At 35.8% G+C, this 13765-nt stretch overlaps 1 protein-coding gene across 2 annotated transcripts in view; it reads left to right on the plus strand.

Annotated features, from left to right (window-relative positions):
* GABRB3 (gamma-aminobutyric acid type A receptor subunit beta3) overlaps window positions 1-13765 on the plus strand; it is a 229938-nt gene that overhangs the window by 196234 nt on the left and 19939 nt on the right. The gene's annotated exons all lie outside the window — the stretch shown is intronic.

Raw genomic sequence — 13765 nt, forward strand, 5'->3', positions numbered from 1 at the left:
GAAGGAAGGAAGGAAGGAAGGAAGGAAGGAAGGAAGGAAGGAAGGAAAGAAAGAAGGGAGGAAGGAAGGAAAGAAGGGAGGGGGGGAAGGAAGGAAGGGAGGGAGGAGAGAAGTGAAGAAGAAGGAGGAGGAAGATCTGAGGAAGTGGTGCTATTCCCCTCCCAGAAGTAAGAGACCTTCTCCCCACTTCTGGAGTAGCAGTCAGCCTTGATGGTCCAAGAAGTTGCCCCACCCTCAGTTAGCGATGCCTCTTGAAACAAGGTCATCTTCTCCTGATACTATCTGGTTAAGGTTGCCCTGGCCTGGGTTTCATTGTCGTCTTTATTTCAACTGTCTAAAGACTGAGAAGGTATGTTCTGCTCTCCTGTCTGTCCTTGCTGAGGTTTTCTTAACTTACAACTATATGTATTTTAATTTGTGCACTGCTTTCTTGTTACCTTTGCATTCCTGCTGAGTGCCATATATTGTGATTGAGGTAATAAATAAAAGTGCTTTGTAAATTGTAAAGTATTCTAAAGACCACAAACCCTGGGTTGAAAATGCTAAATAGAGGCAGAGCTGGAACCTCCCATCTTGGCTTTCTCCTGTCAGTATAGGTTGAACAATGACAAGTAGGTCGCAGTTCGCTTTAGTCCTGTGAGGGCATTCATGAAGCCCAGGGAAGGTCTATTCTCTCCAACTGTTGTCTCTGACTGGAATGCCTGTGACCCACAGTCACCTGCCTCCCCTTCACCTGGCCACCTCCAACTCATTCTTTAGTTTAATTTAGATGTCACTTCCTCTGGGAAGGCTTTTTGATCCTGGCCTACACACCTATACACTGCTAACCCAGGCTCAGTTAAGTGGCTACTCTGCATTCCCATAAGACTGCACTGACCTTCTTCTAGCTCTGCTGTACCTCCCTCCTCAAGGATACATCTCCACTAGGAAGGACCTGTCCTGGCCATGGTTTACCCCCAGCTCCTTCCCCACCTTGTGTAATGCCTCACATGTCCTAGGCATGCAGCAATAGTCCCTGGGTAAGTGAACCATGAGTCAAGTGTCAACTTCCCTCCTCTCCACCCCAGCCTCTGAGAACCACTGGGACATGCCAAGTATAGACAAAAGCCTGAATATTTAAGACACCAATCAGGTCCATTTTTATGCAGTGCCACTTTATCCTTTGTTGCAAGAGGTGCGACAAATATCCCTATAATCACTAGAGGCACTCATCTCGCTGGGCAATAAGATCCAGCAAGTACATGGGCTTATGATTAAGGAATGGTTTCTACAACCAAGAAATGTGCCCTGTGTTGAATTGGATAAAATGATTTTTCTGCTTTTAACACAGGGATTCAAACTTCCACGCTCTAGGTGATATGAGCAAAAGGTCTGCTCAGAACACAAGGGTAGTTTTCTCTCAGTGGAATTAAATGCCCATGGCCTGCCTTGGTCTTGAAAGTCGCTGTTGTGGCCATTAGTGTGCTGCCATGAGGATCCCTTACTGCATTTTTATGCAGCCTCATCAGAAAGCTGGATGAGGTGTGTGTGGAGGATGCAGTGCTTCCATAGGAAAATGCAACCGCTTAGAATGGCCTTCCTGAATCCTCTATCACAGAACCACTCAGGGGCAACTGTTTTCTAAGTACAATCTTTGTCTTTCTTTGAAGTATTTATATGGTAGAAAATATCCCAAACACATCTGGAAAAAATAGATACTACAGATGTGGGGGATAATATTTAAACTGTGCATAGAGTCATCAGCCCGTCAGAATGTAGTGCAATGTCTTCTTCCTACCACCTACCAAGTTCTGGCAAGATATAAGCCAAGAGTTCCATATCAGTCAGTTACAAACCTCCAACCTTCAAAGAGGTTTGTAGTGTATGTCACTTTATAGTGTATGTCAACTATACTTCAATAGTAACTTTTTTTAAAGAACTTGTAGTTTAATATTATTCTAATTGGCCTATTCATAAAAAGTGGCATAAGCCTCATTGTTTAAAATTTATTTTAAAATTAAATATTACACTAATCTGTTTTCCTTTCCACAAGTGTTCTGAATTAATGAGATTTTGATCAGTTGACTGGATTGAAGAATTCTGTAGCCTGATAGAATTCTCAAAAAAGGGGTTAATTAAGAACAAATGCTCTGGAGGTTTATTTGGACCAGGCAGAGTCCATGATGGAGGATTTAATGTGATTTTTTCCACCTGTACTTCAGCCTGTTGGTAAACATGGGTCAGCCACAAGAGTCTGCAGGACAATGTGCGGAAGCAAGCCTGGTTTTGGGAAGCAAGCAAGGCATATACAGTACAAAATTTCAGGAGATGTTCATGAAAGTTTGTGCTTTACCCTCCTTGCCCTTGTCCTGCCCACTGGGGACCTTGTAGAAAGCCCCTTGCTGGGATTTCCCACAGGCAGCTATGTTAGTCCATCCCCAGGGTAACATGGGGTTGCAGGCTACAGGGAAGGGAACACACATAAAACCAAGTTATGAATATTCACTCAGCAATTGGCATGAACTAGGTGTGGGGCTGGGCATGGCATCAAGGAGAGAAACAAGGAGTGTCTGGTCCCCTGGGATTTCTCATTGGCCCTTCATGTTTCAATGATGTTCCCCCTATGATGTCACATAGTCTATTAGTAAAGGAGTGTTTAATGGGAATCAGTATGTACAGAGTTTAAAAACACAGACGCTGGAGCCAGACTGTTGGAACCTAAGTCCCAGCTGAAACTGTCTAGCAGTGTGACCCAGGGCAAGTTATTTAACCACTTTGAAAAAAAGAGATACTAATAATATCTATTTGGTTGGTTTTTGAGAGGATTGTATGAGTTAGTATAAACAAAAAGCCTAGAATAGTACCTACATTAAGCACTGATTAGCTCTCATTAACTAAAATATGTGGGGTCAGGAATGAGGCATATTCTGAGGGGTCTGAGAATAGATACTCTAGCAGCTGACCAAATCTTTGCATATTAGGAAACTTATGACATTGTTCTCCTGGACTATTGGGCTCCTAATGGCTTATTGGAGGGTTTTAAGAGTAGGGGTTGTCTTGGATTCATATCTGTATCCCAGTGCCTAACCCACTCAGCAGTTTGAAAACTGAATGGTTATTGAATTGAGGAAAGAAAATCTGACAATCGTTACTAAGTATGTAGTGAAGTGTAATTGAATAATTTCTGTAAAAGAGATTTTATTAAAAATTAATAATATTATATATTCAAATATTTAATGTACTAAAATATGTATTTTTTTAAAATCCACATAAAACCCCATTGTACCTGGGAGGAAATGGAGTACACTTTTACCTAGAAAGAGGGAGCTGTGTTCCATAAGTGTGTTTTAAAGACAATAAAGAAATGACTAAGATCATATCAACAAGTAATTATTCAGTTCCTACCATGATTCAACACATGGTTTTTGGGAAAAATCAACCCCTTTAAACCTGAGAGAAAATGAAGTAAGACTGCATTACTATAACTTCTAACCACAGCAGCATGCTATATTATAATTTATAATACCTTGTTTTAAACATTTTTCACTAATGTCCATTGGAGGCTGGTAGTGGACAAATAAATTAGCCCAAGTTAAAGTTTAGGAAAACCGATGTTCAAGAATAATAATAATTTCACCAAATTTGCATAGTAAAGCTAGAAAGAATCCTGATTAATCCCCAAGTTCCCTAAGAAATGGGAACCCCAATACATTTTTTGACAATGATTTTAAAAACTAGTCTTTTATGCTTTATTTTAAATGATCATTTTCCACACTTCTACATGTTAATGTTATAAGGGTTCTTACAAAACGGGCAAGTACATAGTTGGGATGACAAATAATGTCCACAGTGCCCACCTTTAGAGTCTATGCCACTCTCTCTTTGATATGCCTGTACACTAATGGGCCGTTTGTTCCTAATGAACAGTGTTTTATGCAGGTCTCTAAAAACATATTGGGATTGGAGGCCACCAAATTCCTAATCCAAGGCCCTAAAATTGTTTCATCCAACACCCAGAAATCTTTGGTGTCAAGAATGTGCCTCTGCTTTCCTGCACTTTGCTGCCATATTAGTAGCTGAGCAATACCGTTTTCATGAAGCCGTTACCCAGATCCAGACACTTTGATGACTGGCCTTTGCAGCATGGGATTCAGGCTCATTCACCTTGTTTCCAGGTGTAGCACCAACCTGTCCTCCTCAGTTTAGATCACAAAAGTCCCCAGCATGGAGGCTTCATGATAGTTGTTGCATCTAACTCTTTTTCTCTCCTCCAAGCATATGCTCCCACATTCTGCCCAAAGACTTTTGTTCTGTTACAGCCCCCACTTGATATATTTTCTTCCTGTTTTTCCTGTCCAAATCCAGTACATTTTCAGTGGACAGTTCAAACACCTCCACTTGGCTTTCCTTGAGAAGGTACAGTTATCTCTTTCCTTTGGAAAACTTTGACTCACACATTGACTGTATCATTCCTTTATTAACTGTCAAACATTATTAATTTCTGTCAAATGTTGTTACCCTCATTCTCTTATATGTCAGGCAAGCAATGATGATCTTTTGAATTAATTTATTGGTTCATAGCCAGGTGCTCAAGATTTTCACAAAATGCCCAAACCCCAAATATAGATTGTTCTTGAAAGTCAGAAAAGAGAAAAAAGAAAATAAATTATTCTCATTAGGCTCATCATATGTCATCCACTATTTCAATCTACTGGATTTCTTAGAAAGTCCTGGATCCATGATAAATAGTCCTTCTTGATCCAGAATTATATTTAAATTTTTGTTAAAGTATAGTTGACACACATTGTCACATTAGTTTCAGATGTACAACATAATGACTTGACAACTTGCTCTACATTATGCTATGCTCACCATAAGTGTAGCTGCCATCTGTCATCATACAATGCTATTATAATACTATTGACTATATTCCCTGTGCTGTATCTTTCATCCCTGTGACTTATTTACTCCATAACTGGAAGTTTGTACCTCCCACTCTCCTTCAGCCATTTTGTGCATCCCCTACCCCCTTCTCCTCTGGCAACCATTAGTTTGTTCTCTGTACTTAATGTGTCTGTTTCTGCATTGTTCGTTTGTTCATTTGTTTTGTTTTTAGATTCCACATATAAGTGAATCATATGGTATTTGTTTTTCTCCATGGGACTTACCTCACTTAGAATTATATCCTCTAGGTCCATCCAAGTTGTCGCAAATGACAAGATCTCATACTTTTTAATGAATGAGTTTATAAAATGAGTACTCAGATTATTCTTTGGCACCTACAATCTATAGGATGAAGCCAAACCTGAAAACATGCATGAGTAAGGCTTTCTAAGAAAAAGGAGGCCGAATTAAAAGGGATACAGAGGGACAAAGAGAAACAATGCAAGGAGGGGGGATCCTCTCCCTTCTGCAACTTGTTACCTAGATATGAGATTACATGGCATTTTCTTTCTGCTTTAACCATTAAAATAAAAAATGTATTTACTATAGTCAGTGTATTTCTATTTAATGTGTCATCTACTTCTGTAAGACCCAGAAGGGATCTATGGTAGAATTTCGGGAAATACTGAAAATGTATTTTTAAAATAAGTAGAAACTTATATTAGTCTTTGAATTTTTTTTTATTGAAATCTGAAAAGATATCGGCCTTCTATATAAGCATTTGGGAATAATGTAAGAAATTTTTACTGAACTTAACTTTTAAACCTGCCCTAAATTGATAATCCTTAATCATTTAAAAGTTGGGATCTAGGAAAATTCTCTCAAAAATATTTAACAAAGCAAATGTTATATCATCATAATCTAATTACTGAAATTAAACCAGTGACTCAAGCAGGAATTTCAATGAAGAAAAGATTTTCATTTTTTTAATCCAATTTCTGTTCAAACAAAATAAATGCACATGTGTTACTGAAGTATTTGGGATGTGCCAAAAATATCTGGCTGAATGTCCTTAAAGAAAATAGATCCCAATTCATTAAAAAAAAAAATGTGAGAATTTTAAGTAAATTGTCAAACTCCAGTTTTAAAGACTTCTAAGAGACTCCAATTAAGCAAAACATTCCCAGGAATGGTTAGAATTTTTCTCATGCTTTATTTTTTTATACAGAAGCATAGATTGTTATTTCTTTTTTACTTTAATGATAACTTTTAAAACTTTTCTGTATGAGCACATATAGAATATTACTTAAAATATAAATGTAGAGCTAAGAGAATTATCAGAAAGTGAATAATCTTATAACTGCAATTAGGTCAAAAAGTAGAACCACAAAATCCTCACAATGACTTCTCCTAATTTCCTCACCTCCCTCCTTCTCAAAGGAAACGACTATCTTGTCACAGTATAATTTTGTGTTTTTAAACCTTATTTAATGGGATAATAGAGTTTTAATTAATTTGTGACTATCTTCTTTAACTGAACATTATGCTTATGAAATCCGTCCCTGTCACTGTCGTTTATTTATTTTCATTGCTACACTACTATGCAAGTATACCACATTTGTTTATCCACTGTACTGCAGATGTAGATTTATGACTAATGCTACTATGAACATTGTTGTACTTGTTTGTGAATATATGCACACGCAAATGTTGAGTGTATACCTGCAGGTGTAATTGTGAATGTTCAAGCTTAATGATTATGCCAAGTTGTTTTCCAAAGTGGTTTTACCAATTCACATTCATACCAGTAATGCATGAGGGTTCCTTTTGCCCCACAACCTTGCTAGCATTTCACATGGAAGTCACTCCTGGGTGTTAGGTGATATTTTTTGGTTTTAACTTCCATTTTCTGAGTACTAGTGAGAAGGAGCACCTTTCCTTATTGGTTATTTGGAGATCCTCTTTTGTGAACTACTTGTACAAGTCTTTTTTGTTAATTATCTGTCATTAATTTATTTGAATTATTTATACATTTTAGGTGCAAGCTTGTTATACATTACAGTATGTTACAAAAATGTACTTTTTTACATTGAGACCTACAGTCCACCTGACTTTTGTGAGTGGTGTGAAGGATGGGTCAGGTTTTATTATTTTCTATAACACCATTGCTTTGCAGCAACACATTTGTCATAAATTTTTTTGTATGTGCACAGATCTGCTTTTGGACTTTATATTCTGTACCATGTATTTATTTATCCATCTTTATACCCCTTATCTCATGATAAGTAGATGAAGTGTCTGCTCTAATTCATTTACTATTTACTATCGACTTTACTATTTACTATTTACTACTGTACTATTTACTATTAATATTTACTATTGACTTGATTATTTTGGGTCCTTTATTTCCTTATAACTTTTATAATCAGATCATTAATTTTCACCTAGAAAATGGTTTGTCTCTTTATTAGGAATGCCTTAGTTAATTTGGGGAAAAGGCACATTATTATAATTTTTCCAATCTGATATATTTTATCTCCATTTATATAGGTCTTCTTTAATTTGTAGTAATAACCTTTTAGGGTTTTCTGTATAGAAATCTTGCACATCTTTGTTAAACTTCTCTAAATGTTTGATATTTTCTGGTGTGATTATAGATGGTAAAAATTTTTAACATTATTTCTTGTTTGTTGCTAATATATAAGAACACAATGATTTATGATTGAACAACCTCGCTAAAGTATTTATTACTTCTGATAATTTATCTGGAATGGTCTTTTTATCTCTTCCCAAACACTGCAGAGACCTTTGTGCATCTTAAATTGCCATTTTCTCATTCTGACTTATATATGCTATTGCCATTATATTGTCATTACAATTTTATACATATTTACAACCTTGTATGATACTTTTATTGTTGTTAAATGTTCACTTAGATATAATTATAAATGTCCTCTTTTCTTTGCTATTCATTCTTTCTTTTATCTCCAAGTCACTATCTGTGAATGTTTCCTTCTGCCCAAAGAAATATTTGTTTTTCCTAAAAAACATTTTAAAAATATTTTCTTTAGCCTGAGTCTCCTGGTCACAAATTTCTTCTAGTTTTTTTTTTTTTAACTGTTTATGACCTTATGTCATATATTCTTGTATGATGGTTCTAGAAATTTACGTTGGCATTTTTTTTTCTTTTCCACTTGAAGATATTTCATTGTATCTGGCTTCCATTCTTTCTATTGAGAAGACCCTTGTTGATCTAATTGGTGCTTTGAGATTAATCTGTTTTTTCTTCCCCCTCTAGGAATTTTTTATTATTTTTTCTTTTTTTTATTTCATTGATATTTATGATATAACAAGATATGGTTTTCTCTGTAACTGGAGTTTGTAGATCTTCCTGAATCTTTGGCTTGAGGTCTTCTAGTACTTTTGGAGCATTCTCAGCCATCGTTGCCTTTGCTCTATTCTCTCCCCCTTTTTTATTCTAGGATTCCAATTTTAATTCCAATTTTACAATTCTAACATTGGATCTTCCCACTATATCTTCTGTATATCTCACTTTCCCTTTTGAAATTTTCATTTTATTTTCTCTTCCTGCTTCACTCTGGAGTTTTCTTCTGACTTATCTTTCAGTCCAACAGTTTTCTCTTTGTATGTGTTTAATCTGCTATTATTATCCATGGGGAAATTGTGGACATAATTCGAAGTGTATGATAATGTCTTCTTTCCTCAGAGAGGATCTACTATGCTTAGCTCTGTCAGGCAGCTAGAGGTATTAGCAATCCATGACAGGTAATTCTGAGTTCAGATCCAGTCCTTATATATGTGTTAATCCTTCTGGTTTATCTTTACTTCTTGGACAGAGCTCTTTGGAATCCCTACTTGATGTGCTCTGTCCCTAGTGTCTGCTCTTTTAGTCCATGAATCTGTCAAATGTCCTACTTAACCTCTCATCTTTTCCTTCTAGAAAGTATATGTTTCAGCTACCTGAAATGTGGCTCACTTCTCTGTTTCTTTTTTCTCCCAGATCTTGGCCCAGATTTTTACTGGCTTGCTATTTCTCCAGTGTCTTCAGGGAGATGTATTTAAATTTTGTCCATTTTCAAGTTGTTTCCAGTGAAAGTGTTACCTATTCTATAATACTCAAACACCATTAGTTTTTTTTCTACTCCTCTTTATTTTTTTAGAAAAAAAGTACACTTGTTTCAATATTTAATTCTTACTTAATTTGGTCTATTAATACATGAGAGTAAAAAAGAAAAAAAAATTAGAATACATTTTGCATTCACATTTTCAAAATATAATTCTGTATTTTTCCAATAACATTATATAGAGGAAACACTTATCCCAAGTGTTGTAAAGCTCAAAGGAGATCTAAGTCTTTGGTTGTAACAATAAAAAGCTGTGAAAAAAAAAAAACAAAAACAAGCAAAGCACCTGAATAGCAGTTGGTAAGGGAGTCAGGTTAAAAGAAATACTGCATTAAATTCATTTCAATAAATATATCTAGCTAATAATCAAAGAGCTCCTTAAATATCACTCTGGACACAGGATCACCAGATTGAGGATTCATCTTTTGTATTGGTCTTGAATGCATATTCTGCTGACCAGCAAAATTTGGGATGTATTTTTTGTTTTTGCCAAATCTGAAATTTACTCCTAACTTTTTAGTTTTGTGTGAGCTAAAAGACTGAAGTTTTTGCTAGATACATGAAAAACAGATCATTTAATATGCTTCTTTAATTATGTGGTGTTTTTATTTCTCTTCCCTTTTTTTTTTTTTCTGGAGTACATTTGGACTGATATCTTCTGGCTTTATTTCAAAATACTTCTGCCAAGATTAGAAGAAAGAAAATGAAGTATACCAAAATGAATGATAATGAAACATTTCTGTTAAGATATGTGAATTTTCTATTTTTCAAAAATCAATTTTCAAAATACTATTTTGCTTTTCATTTATGATTATGACAAATTGCAAGTGTTTTTCAAGTCTTCATGTCACACCGTTAATACATTCATTTAATTTTCTCTAAAGCCCATTTGTGAACTCCATGCTTTAGTAAACTAAAGCCCTGTGATCAAATAATTGTCCATTGGGTCTATAAATAACATCTACTATAGGTCTAGAAAAAGTATTATATGAAATGTTAAAAGGAATTTTCATCTCTATCTTATTTATAATATAATTTAATCTTAAATTCTAGAGACAAATTCCCATTCTTTTTTCCCCCATTGACTTTTGTTAGAAGGATCCTAAGAGACAATTCATCCGTATTTCCTAGCCAAGTGCTAATTCTTCAATCCAAAATGGTGGGCCCAGAGCAAGCTTACTCTCAGTGCTAAATGAGAGTTTAGCTATCACAACTGTTGCTATGAAATCATTTTCCTTTAAGGGCTCCTGACCTATGAAATATGTCTCACTACAGAAGCCAGATTTCTTCAGAAATTCATTGCCCCACATCTCCTCTCCAAAAGTAATTCTCGACTACCTTTATCTTTCGGAATTACTTTTTAAACCTCTAGCACAATTTTTTTAAAATGCTCAATGGTAAAACCTCTTAGATTATAGAATCCTGAACACGGAAGGCATCATAGAGGAAGAAGAGGAAAGAAAGAAGCAACTTGTATTTATCGAATGTGTATTTGGGGCCAGATAGTATGCTTGTTACTTGATATAAATTAAGCTATTTAATTTCCAGTAAAATACAATAGTAGGTATTCTTTTTTTCTCTATAATAGATTTATCAAAATACAATTTAGATTCCATACAGTTCACCCATTTAAATTATACAATTCAGTGGTTTTAATGTATTTCCATAGCTGTATAATCATGACTGTATTCACTTTCAGAATATTTTTATCAACTCAAAAAGAAACCCTGTACCCATTAGCAGGCACCCCCCATTTCCCCCAACTCAATTCTCCTAATCCTGGGCAATCACTAATCTAATTTCTGCTTCTATGTATTTGCCTTTTCTGTGTACTTTATATAAGTAGAATCGTACAGTATATGGTCCTTTTGTGACTGGCTTCTTTCACTTAACATGGTGTTTTCAAGGTTCATCCATGTTGCAGCATATATCAATACCTCATTTCTTTTTATTGCTGAATAGCATTCCATTGTATGAATATATCATATTTCATTTAACTACTCATCAGTTGATGAACGTTGGGCTGTTTCCACCTTTTGGGTATTAGGAATAAGGCTGCTCTGAACATTCATGTACAAGTTTTTCTGTAGATATATTTTCATTTCTCATAGGCATGTACGTAGGATTGGAATTGTTGGGTCATTTGGTAACTAACTATATTTAACGCTTTTGAAGAACTGCCATACTGTTTTCCAAAGTGATGGCACCATTTAACATTCCCACAAGAAGCACATGAAGGTTCTAATTTCTCCACATCCTCACCAACATTTGCTATTGTCTTTTCTTAAATTGAAATATAGTTGTCACACAATTTTATATTAGTTTCAGGTGTACAACATAGTGATTCCACAGCTCAGTACATTATACTGTGATCACTAAATGTGTAGCTACCATTTATCACCATACAACTGTTTCAATACCATTGACTATATTCCCTATGCTGAACCTTTCATCTCCATTATTTATTCATTCCATAGTGGGAGCCTGTATCTCCCACTCCCCTTCACCCATTTTGCCCATTCACCACACTTTTCCCCTCTGGCAACCACCAGCTTGTTCTCTGTGTTTATGGATCTGTTTCTGCATTGTTTGTTTATTTGTTTATTCATTTTTTTGGTTTTTTTAGATACCACATATAAGTGAAATCATACAGTATTTGTCTTTCTCTGTCTGACTTATTTTTACTTAGTATAATATTATCTAAGTCCATCCATGTTGTCATAAATGGCAAGATCTTATTCTTTTTTATTGTTGAGTAATATTCCTGTGTGTGTGTGTGTGTGTGTGTGTGTGTGTGTGTTAAGCCACATCTTCTTTATCCATTCAACTATCAATGGACACTTAGGTCACTTCTAGGTTATTGTAAACAATGTTGCACAGGGGTTCATATATCTTTTTGAATTAGTATTTTTATATTATTAGTATTATTAGTATTGGGTAAATACCGAGTAGTGGAATCACCAAATAGTATAGTATTTCTATATCTATCTTTTTTCATTGTAGTCATCCTAGTGAGTATGAAGTGGTATCTCATTGTGGTTTTGATTTGCATTTCCCCTAATAAGTAATAATGTTGAGCATGTTTTTATGTTCTTATTGGACACTTTCTTCTTTGGAGAAATGTCTATTCAAGTCCTTTGTCCATTTTTAAATTGGGTTGTGTTTTTTTGTAAACCTTTTTTATATAGTCTAGATACAAGATCCATATCAGATATATGATTTGCAAATATTTTCTTCCTTTCTGCGGGTTGTCTTTTTTTTTAAGATTTTTATTTATTTATTTGACAGAGAGAGACACAGCGAGAGAGGGAACACAAGCAGGGGGAGTAGGAGAGGGAGAAACAGGCTTCCCTCGGAACAGGGAGCCCGATGCCGGGCTGGATCCCAGGACGCTGGGATCATGACCTGCCGAAAGCAGATGCTTAACGACTGAGCCATCCAGGCGCCCCTGCAGGTTGTCTTTTTATTTGCTTGGTGATTTCCTTTGCGGGTTAATAGTCTATAATTCTGATGAAGTATAAAATCTTTTTTTTTTTTTCACTTGTGATATTCTTGTCCTATTTCAACACAAGAAAACTGAGGGTCTAATAGGACAGTCAGTTCCCAAAGGAAGAAACCATGAGGCTGAAACTAGATCCTTTAGACACCCCTTCTCTTTGCTTCATAGTCATGTGATACAACATTCTGGTTTTATTGTGGAGAATCAGAAGGAGAATCATTGCCTATTGAAACAATCTGAAAACAACTTTTTGAGCTCCTGTCATGTTTTTCTTCTTTCTTTCCATGCTATTTCATATATATCCTTCCCTTCATGGATTTTTTGAACATAAAATAATTAAGGGGACTTGTAAAGGGAGCAAGAAAATTACTAACGCTATTTTGAATTTTAGGTTATGTTATAATGTGGAAAAGTAGATTATAAATGAATGAGCCCAGCATGATGAGACAGGCCATGCCGACAAAAACCCAAGAGCATCGCTGAGAGCTCACAAAGCTTCTTAGGCAATGGTGGGAGAACCTCTCACAGTGGCCACCTTAAAGAGGGAGAAGCACATGTGTATAGGTCAGCTCTGCCGCAGTTGCTAAAACAGTTTATTACCTTATGGACACATTTGAGTGGCTCTCTCCCTCCACAAAGGTGACACAATACTCTGTCCACATTTTTTATGAGTTCTTCAGCAATATTAATGCTTTAGAGAGCAATATTAATTTAGGCTAGATTAAATATCCAGAGCCTTGTTTTTGGCATAGCTTTTAGTGCATCTAGGGAGAAAAGGTTGAGATCAGCATCTTTGATAGGTAATTTTGCCAAGGAAGCACTGAACTGGAACAATGCACTTGTGTTCAGGGACTGTTCCTCTGTCTGTTGGCTCAGCACCTACTTGGGAACCTGACTACATCTGCATTGGCACACAGGCTTTAGGGCTTCTGTGCCTTTCTGTTGTAATTTTTAAGCTTCTATTGCTGTTTTGAAGGCTGTATCTTTCTGTAGCTGACTCACTACTTCTCAACTTTATTAACCATTAGCTACGATCATGTGGGGAGTTTTCCCATAGATACAGCATACATTATGGCATTTGCCCTGCAGTGTAAGGACTTTGTCTAACAGAGCTACAAGAAGACTTTTATGTGCTCTTTAGGATGCATATCAAATGGCAAAGGCCTTAGCCTAGAACATGTCTCAACATCTCTGAGAATTCTTGTGTTTATTAACATTCTGAGGTCTCTTTCTCATGGCATATTGAAAGTCTTTTCTT

The sequence above is a fragment of the Mirounga leonina genome, unplaced genomic scaffold (assembly GCF_011800145.1).
Source record: "Mirounga leonina isolate KUSES-001 unplaced genomic scaffold, KU_Mleo_1.0 Mir_178, whole genome shotgun sequence".
NCBI lineage: Eukaryota > Metazoa > Chordata > Mammalia > Carnivora > Phocidae > Mirounga > Mirounga leonina.